This window comes from Arachis hypogaea, chromosome 7, assembly GCF_003086295.3.
Source record: "Arachis hypogaea cultivar Tifrunner chromosome 7, arahy.Tifrunner.gnm2.J5K5, whole genome shotgun sequence".
NCBI lineage: Eukaryota > Viridiplantae > Streptophyta > Magnoliopsida > Fabales > Fabaceae > Arachis > Arachis hypogaea.
Window position 1 is genome coordinate 22,556,663 of NC_092042.1, and position 14,071 is coordinate 22,570,733.

Sequence of the window (14,071 nt, forward strand, 5' to 3'; positions counted from 1 at the left end):
ACATTAAACTTGTCATAGTATAATATTCACATATGTTTATAATAGTATAATTAAAAAAGTCTAAGATGCGAAATATCTATTTTCATATGCGATTAATTTATATATATTGTATAATTATATGTTAATCACTGTTAGTTGTTACAAGATTAAATAAAACATAAAATATAATCATGTATGATTAATCAATAATTCCATCAATATTATAAGTATTTGCATATTCCACCAATAAAAATTAAACATTATATGAACTTTGAATATTTCTTCTTGCAATTATTAAAATATATGTAATAAATAAATTAAAATAATTAGATTTTACTGTGATATTTTGTTTGTTAATTTTTATTAGGCAATGAATACAATATCTATAAATGTAATTATTATAAATACATTTTTATATAAATTTAGTGACAATAAATCTATTATTTGTATATAATTTATTTAGTATAATTAATTTTAATTACTTAAATTAATCCAATAATTATAAATATATTTTTATTATCATATAAAAATCTCATTATTAGATACAATACATAAATAAATATCTGTATTTACTATTATATAATTAAGACACAAACCTCTGAATCCGACATAATTAAATTGGATCAACATTTTTTTTTCTAACTTTGCATAATAAATAGGTACACATATACACATAAAGTACATCCCAAAATTTTCTTAGTAACTTCAATTTAGATCCTTTTCACACATGGACACGCATGGGAAAAAGAGTGGAACACATACAAATGAAAATAAAAATTGAATAGGGTGTGTCATGTGTGCTTAATTGCTTAATTACTCGGTGACCTACTTGTTGTTTTCTTTTTTCTTTTTCCTTTTTATTTTTAATGAGATAGTTGTCATGAGGATTAAGCAACGTGGTTCATGACTTGACTTGCATATAACCACAGAAGAAGGTATATTATATGTTACGCGGTGTACGTATTGTTTCCACGTGGAAAGAACTTCACTCTCACACCATATACGAAACTTTTTCTAATAGTGATGTACAAGTACATACAACACAACAATATTATATATCGTATTGTATTTTCTCTTTTTCTTTTTTTTTTTTTTTAATCAACGAAGTTTCTATACCCATTTTCAACTACTACTATAATAATCACCCCTTTGACTATGTTGGATATAAACATGCAAGTTAATTTGTGAGCCATGTGTGTCGTAATTTAAGACCCTCTATGTTCAAGTTATTAAAGTCTAACCAACTACACTAGATATATATTAAAATTAATTACTAAAATTAATTATTAATACAAAATATATATTAAAATATAAATATATATTAAAAATAAATTAAATAATATATTTATACAAAAAATATATTAATAATTAATTTTAATATATAAATAATATTTTTTAATATATATTTTGTATTAATAATTAATTTTAGTATATAAATAATATATGGATAAAAAGGAATATAAACATTATTTAAAAAAAAAGAAACTGCTGGGAGGTGTTCGGTTGAAATTGAAGCAAATATTAAATTCCTTTATTTATTGTATGTAAATTATACCCAAATTTTGTATATCTGATCCATATCTTAGTATCTATGTTGGGTGGATATGGTTGAGGCAAGGTGTTAAAGTCTATATTTTCAATCTACTAGTCACTTATTATTATTATTATTATTATTATTATTATTATTATTATTATTATTATTATTATTATTATTATTATAAGAAAAATAAGAAGTAATAAAAAATTAATTTCAATTAAAAATATATATTCTAAGTTTTATTTGATTGGTCATCACAGTATTTGTTAATCATGATAAACATGAAAAATAAAATTGTCCATAACATACAAGACAGGGACACTTTTAAACGAAACAAAATTATTATAAAGTAGAGACCCAAAAGAAAAATTATTATAAAGTCTTAACCAAATTGGTTAATTCATCAGCAAGCGCTTATTACAATAATGTCCAAAGATGCGGCAGCAATTAAATCTGTGAAAGCTAGCAAGCCGAAAAACCAATGTCTCCCAATAAATTTCAATTGGGTTTGAAGGTCAACTTTCATTATTATCCAAAATAAAAAAGTGGTCAACTCATTATTATCCTATAAAGTTTCCTTTTTTAAAAAAAAAAAAAGAATTTTGGTCGGCGTTATCGTGTATAAAGATAAGTGGGTGTTCTTTATATCAATTCCAGTGTTACATTTTGCAAAGCCCATATCTCTCTCTTTTTCCTGGTGACAAGTTGAAAGATTAGATCAAATTCTGAAGAAATAAGGGTCAAGGAAAGTTCGTCCCATAATTCAACTTGAGGGCACATTTTTTAAAATTTATGAATATTTATTAGGTTCAGAACTATATTTATATATATATTTATGAGTTTTGTTATCGTGTGTCTTAAAAACATACGATAAACATATTTAAAAAAAAATTAATGTTATTTATTATTTTTATGTATTGGAAACGTAAAGAAAATATTTTTACAATAAATAACATTAAAATATTTTTTATGGTATATTTAACTTATGTTATTAGAACATATATGATAACAAAATCATATATATACAGAGAGAGAAGTTATGTTCAAAATCTATCCTATTAATTTTTTCTTATTATTAAGAAGGTTAACAAATATAGTTATCAGAATTGAGATTGAGTAAGTTTAGTTTAATATAACTACAAAAAATAATTTATAGAAAGTTTAATTATTCTGCTGATTTTTATAGTTTTGAAAAATTTTTAATTAGGTCTCTATATTTTTTTTTTTTTTTGAGAAAAGGACAAATTAGTCCTTGAATTTTTACTCCGTAGACATTTTAGTCCCTGACCATTGGAAAATACTTTTAAGTCCCTGATGTTCTTAAAAGTTGGACGGATCAGTCCCTCCGTCCATAAGCCACCGTCAGACCCAACGGAAAAGGCTAACGTGGCTCTCCCCTCTGCTTACCTGGCATCACAGCTTCCCACGTGGCACATTAGTGGGATGGAGCTTTTGAAAAATGGACACATAAGTCCCTGTCGCTCAAAACGACGTCGTTTTATGTGCTACCCTAATCCTCACCTTTTTCAATGACACTGAACCTTGTTCTTCTGATGGCAATGGTGGCCACCAACATCCTCTCACTCTATCACCTCTCTTCAACTCTCCAATCGCCAAAATCACCCCATCTCCCGCCACCACTACTTCTCTCGAACCGCGCCGCACAAACCCTCATCCCCTCTCCCTCAAGCCCTTTCCCTTCTTCACTCCCCGATTTCTCTGTAATTTGGGACCATTACCCTTGCAAATCCTTCTATTGTTTCCACCGCCAAAACCCTAACCTAGGCTTCAACCCTTACTTCACGTGCCGCTGCAGCAGCGGCTACCGGTGTTCGACGGAGTGGTCGACCTTGTGAGGTGCGGGTGTGCCGTGAACCGGTGGATTCCAGTGACGATGATGGAGTTCTTGCTGTTTGATGTGGATAGGGTTTTGAGAGGTGGAGGGTACTTGTGGATTGACAGATTTTTCAGCAAAAGGGTGGACTTTGAAAAGCTGTATGCGCCATTGGGAAATTAGGTTACAAGAAGGTGAAGTAGGCCAATGGGAATAAGACTGATGCTAGTGGTTTTTTTTTTGTGCCTGTAAGCTACATTGTGAATTTTGGCTGTGTACCTAAATTAAAAAAAAAAATATGATCCACAAGTTATTCGAGTGAGTTGTAGCTGAGGCATATTTTTTATTCTTAGGGAAAAAAATTGATTTTTGTTGTTGATCACAGGGAACTAAATCTTGTATCTTTGGTGCATTTGAATACCATAGAATGAGCATATACCAGGGTAAAAAAAATGCAGGCTAAGGCACAAATCTCGGTTATTCCGGATACTAACCTTAACCCAAAGAATGCTGTTTCAATCCAAAATGGGGATCCTATTGTTTCTTCATCTCTTTCAAATGCAACCACAACTCAACAGCCAGGTTGCTTGTTTACTTTCGTCCCTAATTTGTTTCATTATGACTTATGAGTGAAGTCAGGCTTTGATGATTAATATGTTTCATGGTTGAGAAGTATAGACGAAGGAAGATCGACGAATCTACACACTGTGTTCTTCAATGTACTAAATCTAAACGCTTCGTTTCCAGTCTTTGAATTTTTTTTAGGTACAAGGACTTATTTGTCCAATTTTTAAAAGTACTCTTCCAGTCAGCAATCCACATGTTAATCCGTCATGCCACATCATCAGGACGGAGCCACGTCAGACTTTTCTGTTGGGTCTGACGGAGGCAATTGGACGGAGGGACTCATCCGTCCAAGATTTGTGAAGGTTGGGGATTTAAATGTATTTTCAAATGCTCAGAGACGAAAATGTCTGCGGGACAAAAGGTTAGGGACCTATTTGTCCTTTTCTCTTTTTTTTTTAATTGAGTCATTGCACCAAAAATTTTTAATTGAATCTCTATATTTTTTTTATTTGAGTCTCTGCATTAAATTTTTTTTTAGTTGGGTTTCTATAAAATTAAGCTAATTATTACTACGAGGCTGAAAAAAATTGGTACAGAAACCTAACTAAAAGGAAAAGAAATATAGGGACCTAATTAAAAATTTCGCAAAACTATAGGAATTAACAAAGTAATTAAACCTTTATAAAATGAGCGAGAGATATTTTATATTTATAAACTATTTAAAAATTATATTTTATTTTTGAACAATATGAAACTTGTGATAGTAATAACAATTTTACCAGTGAATAGCATTAGATTATTATTTATTTTTAAGGTTTCATACATTGTAGTGTTTTTTTTTCCAATTTTGATTTTTAAAGGTTTTGTGAATAGAATAAAAGTTAAAAAATAAAAATAATAAAAAATCAGTTTTATGTTTCATTTGTTTTATTTCTTAATTTTTTTGTTTCATAATATTAGAATATAATTAGAATCAATTAGATTAATTAGTATCGATTAGAATTATTTAACATATATATATATATATATATATATATATTATAAGATATTATTTTTATTATTTTAATTCTCCTAACACCTATACATACCATTGTATATTGTATCATTGTGATTCACTCAAGAATACACAATGTTTTTTTAAATTTTTCCTTTCGTTTTTAACATCGTATCAAGAGTATAAATTTTTTTTTCTCCATGAAAATTTGTTTATAGCTTTTTATTTTTCTTCTTCAAGCAGTCTCCTTTGTCCTTGTTTTCGATCCTTTCCCAACTCTACTCGTCGTTACGAATTTAGAGAGTCGCCGGAACCGCTGGACGCGCCGCCTCAAAGTCATTGTCCGCTTCCTTACTTTCCTCCCTTCAAACGCTTCCGGTACCATTGGATCAATGGCCTAGAATAGTCACGCATGTCAATGAATGGCACCTTACACCGACCTGTGTTCAACCAACGTCTCTCTCCGGCTTGACCTGTTCACTTGACCCACATGAAAAATCAGTGTCGACGTCTCTTCTCCCTTTGCTCAGACGTTGCCATGTGTCTTCTGTTTATGTGGCACTGACGTTGTGCTGACATGGCAGACAGTGGGACACATCCTAAGATTGTTTGGTGAGATCTTTTCGATTTTGTCTTCCATTTTTTTAATTTTTTATTTCGATCTTACAGTTTCTTTCCTCTTTTTCGTCTTTGTATATGTTATTATTAAAAAATAAGATGTTTTTCAACCAATTCCTGTTATCCGCAATAGCTCCCACTATGCTTATTGAGTTGAAGCTATGAGCCTATGAGAGAATTTTTTAAAGGGTGCAAATTATAGCGCTATGTGACTGGTGACGTTGTTTGTCCTGTTAAGCCAACTATGAATAAAAAAATCAAAAGATGGGACTTCCAAATTCAAAGAGAATGTTGAGAAAGACTTTGTGAAAAAATTAGAAGATTGAAATTAGTAGCGTCAATATGCTTGACCCGATAGGGCCTTGGTCTTATTTTATAGGACCAAAAGAACAAAATGCCCTATAACTAATAGGGCCAAATTTTGAAAAAGTCCACAGAACAAAAAGTCTTAGGACCAATCCACAGCCCACCACATCCTCATTTTTTTTTACTGTTTCAATAAATATATTAAGAGCCATTGGCTTCTTTTAAACCTTTATCATTTTTTATATATAAAAAATAACAAAATTAAAAAATAAATATCAAACTATATACAAACTAGAAAATACATTCATCATTATGTTGTTCTTTAATAATGTTTCTAGTAAAAAATCAAAACACCAATAGAATTTAAACTATAAATTAAAAGTGCAAATTCACCACTCAAAACATATTCTTTAAAATAATTTGATGTATTATGTGAAAGGTGGAGGGTGGATTGAAATATATGAAGGGCTAACATTTACGACAGTAAGAGGAGGAGACCATAAAGTTTCATTATTCAAGCCAAAATCAACTCATCATTCTTTTTAAGAAGTCCTTTCCCTAAGTCCTAAAATTAATCAATAGTCAATCACATTGTAAAACAAAATTAAGAAGCCTAACAAGGTTAGAAAAAAAGGAAACGAAAAAGAAAAAAAATGAAGGTAATAGAGAAAATTTTAAATAAGTGTAAAAGAGCATAGCTGTTAATTTAATTTTTATATTTGCATTACTGTTGGGAAGGGATAGAGAGGAGGACAAGCACTGCGTCATGGGATCAAGGAGGAGAAGCAACACCGTGTCACGGCGTACGGGAGGAGGAGGAGCACTATGTCACGACATAAGGGAGGAGGAGCACACCAAATCCGTCTTTAGCAGGTTTTCAGTTTTTGCATAGGTTTCGAGAGGAGGAGGAAGTCACCAATTTGAATTTAGAGCTATTAAAACTTGTAGGACCAGCCCTGTTTTAACTTTTTTTTGGAAACTTAATTAGAGCCAATGCTTACAAAATGTGTTTTTATAATTTTTGGGACTATGGGCTGAAATTATTTTGAAGGGGCTAGGGCCAGTTCTAGGACTTTGGGCTCAATTGACACCACTAATTGGGATAGTAAAAATCACCAGATTATCACTTGATTTCACACACTTCTACTCTAGGTATTCATCTACAGTTTAGACATTTTGAAACTGTTAAAAAGGTATAGAATCATTTGGCAAAACGTTACACCATTTCTAACTTCTCTCATTAATACCAAATGCTAAAGGAGCTACATAGCCTTAAGCAAGAATATGGACAAGCAATTTTTTTATTTTCTTGCTCAGATAAAAATTATTTGGGATCAATTGACCTCCTGTGAGCCTCTTATTAAAGATACAACTAATGCTAAAGCATATGAGGATTATCACAACCGAACACGTCTCATATAGTTCCTCATGGCACTCACTGTTGACTATGAGCTGGTTAGAGCTTCTCTTTTTCATTAGAATCCCTTGCCTAGCCTTGAAGATGCCCTTCTTCGTCTTATGTCTGAAGAAACATGCTTAGGGTTGACTCGCTCTAAGAGTGAAAATGTCTTTGCAGATACAGACAGAAAGGATAAATTTTGTCAAAATTATAACAGTTCTGGTCACCTCTTCTCAGATTGTCCTTCTATTAAATATCGAAAATGCAAACAAAAATGTCACATTGGTTCTAATTGTCCAAACTATTCTGCTATTATTGCAAGATATTGGGACACTTGATTACTACATGTCCTACTCTTCTACAACGTCCAGATAAGAAGAAGTATCACTCTTGTCCCAACTACTCTAAGAATGCGCCTACTTCTACTGCTGCTACTGCTAATGAATCTACCAACTCTTCTTCTCTCAACCCACTTTCTATCTCTCCATCCAACATTGAGTCTCTTCTTAAGCAACTTCTCTCCTTTTCTGGTAATACTCCTTCTACTCTTTCCACTTATTTAGGTTATTTTAAATGGTATTTTGACTCTAGATGCTTTAATCACATATCTCTTTTGCGTCATCTTTTTTCGTCCTTGTTTACCACTACAACTAGGGGTGGAAACAGGCCAGGTCAGGCCAGGCTTTGCTCTTAACAGGCCTGACCTGTCATACAGTTGATTGGCCTGAGCCTGGCCTGCAGTCTGTTATAGGCTCTTTATAAAGTACTAGGCCTGGCCTATTATTCAGCTTGGCCTGGCCTGAAGCCTGTTAAAAGGCCTGATAATTTTTTTTACAAAAATAAAAATATTATTTAAAAAAATTATTTTTTAATAAAAATAGTTATATGTAATATGTCATATATTTAATATTTATACAAAATTTTAAACTTTTAACATATTTAAAATATACAAAAATATTTATAATAAAATATAATAAATTTAAAATATCTCATAATTTTATTAATAATAAATAATTATTTATATATTTAATTATATTTTAACAGGCCCAGGCAAGCCTGACAGGCCTATAAGGCTAATTAATAAGCCTGGACCTGGCCTATTAATGTATTAAGACTTTTAAAAGAGCCTGGGCCTATACCTATTTTATAACAGGCCAGACCAGGCCAGGCCCCTGGCAGGCCGCCTGGCCTTTTTCCACCCTTAACTACAACTGCACCTTCTGTCAACACTGCTAATGGTTTTCTCTTGCATGCAACAAATAAAGATTTTATTTCACAATCAAATCTTAATCTCTCCGATACTTATTTTATTTTTAAATTAAACTTTAATCTTATCTCTGTCGGTCAACTTGTTGATCTCGGTTTTAATGTCAATTTTCTATTTCTGGTTGTCGTGTGCAGGATCGTTGGATGGGACAGATCATCGGGACTAGATGTAAGGTAGGAAGATTGTTTGAGCTCAAGAATCTTCATGTTTCTTCTACATATAATCTATGTGTTATTTCTTCACCATCTACACTTCACTTGTGGCATTACTATCTTGCCCATAGCTCCTTAGAAAAACTACGTTCTCTTATGTCTAAAGGTATTTTAGGTCAAGTTAATAATGAGTCTTTTGATTGTATTTCTTGTCAAACTGTAAAACAACCAACTTTATCTTTTCATAATAATTCATCTCTTGTTTGCTCTCTTTTTGATCTTATTTACTCTGATGTTTGAGGCGCTGCTCCTACTGCTTCTATGGGATTTAGATCCTCTAAAGTTTGAATTTCACTTTAAAGAGTAAAGTGTGATCTCTCACTATTGATTTCATAGGTGGGACCAAGAATAAATATGAAAGAAAAACTATTCAAGGGTAGAAGATCACACTTTACTCTCTAAAGTAAAATTTAAACTTTAGAGGATCCAAATCCGCTTCTATGGGATGGGCTCGATATGTTATAGTATTTATTGATAATTATTCCCGTTTTACTTAGATTTATTTGATGACTAATCGTCATGATCTGCCTCAGATTTATATTAATTTTTCCACTATGATTAAAACTCAATTTTCTAAGGTCATTAAAGTTTTTCGACATGATAATGCTATGGAATATGGTGAATCCAAATTTTAAATTTTATTGCTGGATAGGATACTTTATCTGAGTTTTCTTGCCCTAGTATGCCTCAACAAAATAGAAGAGCTAAACGCAAATACTGTCACATTCTTGACTTTGGTCATGCAATGCTTATTTCTTCTTCGTGTCCTGAGTGTATTTGTCCATGTTATCAATAGACTTCTTTCTTCTGTTCTTGCTAACGTTACTTCCTTTGAGCGTCTTTATCATACTTCTCCAGATTACATCTCTCTTCGAATTTTTGGTTGTGTCTGTTTTGTTCTTCTTTAGCCTTATAAACATAAGAAACTTGAACTTCAGGCTCACATGTGTTGTTTCTTTGGTTATGACACTAAACACAAGGATTATTATTGTTAGGATCCTTCTTGATGTATTCATATATCTCGTCATGTTGTATTTTGGGAGCATCACATGTTCTCTAGTTTCTCCTCATTTGAATCCATTTTCCTTATTCAGTCACTATTTTTCACCAACCCCGATATTGATCTTCTTCCTAGTGATGATAATACAGGTTCTGTGTTAAGTCAACCTCTCGAGCTTCTCATCTTCCTCCTTCTCCATCTTCCAGTGATTCCAGGCCGAACAATGATCTTGCTTCTGTCGTTATGCCTCTTTCCTCCACTCGTTTTTCTAGAGTAAGAAATCCACATCCTCATCTTTTTTTTATTATCATTATTTTTCTACTATTTTTCATCACCATGAACCTAAGTCATTCCGAGAAACCTCCACAAATTCAAATTGGCAACAAGCAATGCAGAAAAAAATCCAGACACTAGAAAAATACACACTTGGGACTTAGTTAATCTTCCTTCTGATCAAGAAATTGTGGGTAATAGATGGGTATACATGATCAAGACTCGTTCTATTGGTTCTATTGACTGTTATAAGGCATGAATGGTTGTTCAAGGATGTACCCAAGAGTATGATATTGATTATGAAGAGACTTTTGCTCCTATTTTTCGTCTCACATCTGTTCGCTCTCTCCTTGCCGTTGCTGCTGTCAAAAAATAGTTTGTCAATCAGATGGATGTGAGGAATACATTTCAAAATGGGGATTTGAAAAATAAGGTTTATATAAAACCACTCCCGGGATATCCTTATCCATCTAGCAAATTTTGTCTTCTTCGTAAGGTACTATATAGTTTTAAGAAAGTTCTTCGTGAATAGTTTGACAAGTTTAGCACTATTATATGTGATCTTGGTTTCACTTGCAACCCTAATGAGAATGCTTTAATTTCTTTATTCATAAAAATGAACGTGGGGTTATTCTTCTACTATTGTATGTTGATAACATGATCATTACTGGAGATGATGTTGATGGTATTACTGATCTTAAAGCATCCCTCATCACACTTTTGAGATGAAATATCTTAGCTCTCTGAGTTATTTTCTTGGTCTTGAGGTAATATTCAATGATGACGGTATCTATCTCTCCTAAGCTAAGTATGCTTCTGATCTTCTTGCTTGAGCCATTATTACAGATACTCACATTGAGTCTACTCTTCTTGAGTCTAATGCTTGGTTTACTTCTGTGGATGGCATATTTCTGAATAATCCTACTCTTTATTGACAGTTAGTTGGATGTCTCGTTTACTTCACTATCACGTGACTAGACATTGCCTATCCTGATCACGTTGTTAGCCAGTTTTTGTCAGCTTCTCGTACTACTTATTATGCAGTAGTTCTTCTCATCTTTTGCTACATCAAAGGCACTTTGTTTCATGGCCTTTATTTTACTGTCCACTCATCTTTAACCCTTCAAGCGTACTCAGATGTTCATTGGGCTGATAATTCTACTGAGCGTTGTTCTACTACTGGTTACTATTTGTTTCTTGAAGACTCTCTCATTTTCATCAAGAAGTAAACGTTCACTGCTTGATCAAGCACCGAAGTTGAATATCATGCTCTCGCTGATAGCACTGCTGAAGTTATCTCAACTCGCTAGCTTCTCAAAAACTTGGGTGTCATTCAATCATCCCCCATTGATGTTTATATAACAACCGAAGTGCTATTCAGATTGTCCATAATGATTTCTTTCATGAGCGCACTAAACACATTGAGATTGATTGTCACTTCATCTGGCAACGTTTTCTTATTGATGGTGTTCGTCTCGTAGCTATTGGAATTCTATATCAGACTATCGATATCTTGACAAAGGCCCATCATCGTACTCGTTTTTGGACTCTAGTATCCAAATTCAAGATAGTATCCTTAGCTCCTACTTGAGTTTGAGAGAGGATATTAGAGTATAATTAAGATCAATTAGCATCAATTAAATCAATTAGTATCAATTAGAATTATTTAATATATATGTATATTTATCATAGAATATTACACTTTTATTATTTTAATTCTCCTAGCACCTTGACAAACCCCAATTTGACGGTTCATCTTGTATTGAATTTAGGGGATTTTATCACCTTTTTCCCACATTTACCCAATGAATTAGCATGGTTTTGTATATTCTCCTTTAATTGTGCTTAAGAGTGAAAACATGCTTTTTAGGTCTTAAAATAGCTAAATTCAATTCACCTTGATTCTATTAGATGCCTTGATATGTTTGTTAAGTGATTTCAGATTTAGGAGGCAAAGATTGGATCAAGGGAATGAAGAAAAAGCATGTAAAGTTGGAGAACTCATGAAGAAATGAAAGAACCGGAAAGCTGTCAAGCCGACCTCTTCGCACTTAATTGACCATAACTTGAGCTACAGAGGTCCAAATGATGCGGTTCTAGTTGGGTTGGAAAGCTAACATCCGGGGCTTCAAAATGATATAAATTTTGCCATATGTTGCTTCGCGTTCAGGGGCGCGCACGCGCACTTTGCGCGCGCGCGCCGATTCTGTCCGTGGCCCACTTTAATGAAATCGTCCCCAGCGGTTTTAGGAGCCATGTGGGCCCAATCCAACTCATTTCTGATGCTATTTAAGTCAAGTATTGAAGGGAAATCAAGATACTTTTAGGTACTTTTGATCATTAGCTTAGTTTTAGGAGTTAGAGTTAGTTTTAGAGAGAGAAGCTCTCACTTCTCTCTAGGATTAGGAATTAGGGTTAGATTAGGATCTCATAGTTCTAGGTTTAATTCAAGTCTCCTTCTACTTCTACCTTCAAGTGGTGATTGCTACACTTTGGTTCTTCTTTCTATCCCTATCCTCTTGTTGTAATTTCTCTTATTTTGTCTCTAGGTTTTGTAATTGAGATATTCTTGTTCTTTTGTTTCCTTTTAATAATGCAATTTGAGATAATTCATGTGATTGTGATGTTGTTGATTGTTGTTTTGTTAATTCTTTGTAATTGTTGGTTGTTGATTCCTTTTATTCTTACAAATAAAAATGCTTTCTTTCATTACCCTCCAAGTGTTTGATGAAATGCTTGAGAGGATGTTAGAGTAGGATTTTATGTTCTTGGCTTGAGAAGGTAACTTAGGATTTCTTGAGTCACTAGTGTCCAATTGATTGCTAGTTGATAGCCATTAACTCTAGCCTTCATTAATCCAATTAGTGGAAAGCTAGGACTTATGGACTAGGATTGATATAACTCACTTGACTTTCCTTTGTTAATTGATTTAGGGATGACTAAGTGGGATTAATCCTTGCAACTACCATACTTGTGGCTAGTGATAATGATGAAGACCCTTGACAACCAAATCGTGCCAAGACCATTTTGTTAATAAAGTTTTCTTACCATTTACTATTCATTTTTCTCATCTAAAACCCCAAAATAAATAAATCCATAACCAATAACAAGAACACTACCCTGCAAGTCCTTTGAGAGACGACCCGAGGTCCAATACTTCGGTTTATAAATTCTAGGGGTTTGTACTAGTGACAAACAACTTTTTGTATGAAAGGATTATTGTTTGGTTTAGAAACTATACTTTACAACGAGATTTCATTAGTGAAATTATAAACCGTCAAAAATCCATTCGTCACACCTATATATACTCTTGTATATTATATTATTGTGATTCAGTCAATAATACATGATACTTTCTTCAGTTTCTCCTCTTGTTTCAAACACATAAAATATTTAAATTAGTCCGTTAAAGATCACACAATCTCCAAATTGATCCCTGAAAGATTAAATTAATCAAAATTGTCCTCAAAAGATTTAAAATTAATCACGTTAATCCTTCCGTCTATTCTGTCACTAACGACGTTAAATTTTGTTGATATGGCATCTTAGCTTGACAACCCAACCTGAACCCAGATCCTACCTACATCAAACCAAACCCAAACCTAGCAAGAAATAGAATTTCCTTCTTCCTCCCACATTCAGCAGCATCTTCGTCTTCTACCTGAAACTCCACCATGCTGCCACCCTACAATTAAATCAAGGGCACACCGCCATTAAGTTAATAAATTTACAAACTTGAGTGTTCATTGTTGTTAAATATAATCCTCGCTCACCAGAAAATTCACCATTTACAGGACTCAAGGATCAAAAATAGCAACAACAAGAATAACAGAAAGCTTTCTTGTGATTTTTGAGAAGTATTGAAAAGAACTGTATATTATTGTTGACATTGGTGCTATCTACCTACTTCATGAGAAAAAAATCAAATTTTGATCGGTGGGTGATTTCATTTTTTAGCTGTTCTTATTGATGGGATCTGGATTGAGGTCTCTCAGAGGGTTTGATTGGGAATGACCATCATGAAGTCATTGAATCATTGGAGGAGTTACTTCAGGTCTTGTTCATCTTCTTCTGACATATTTGAG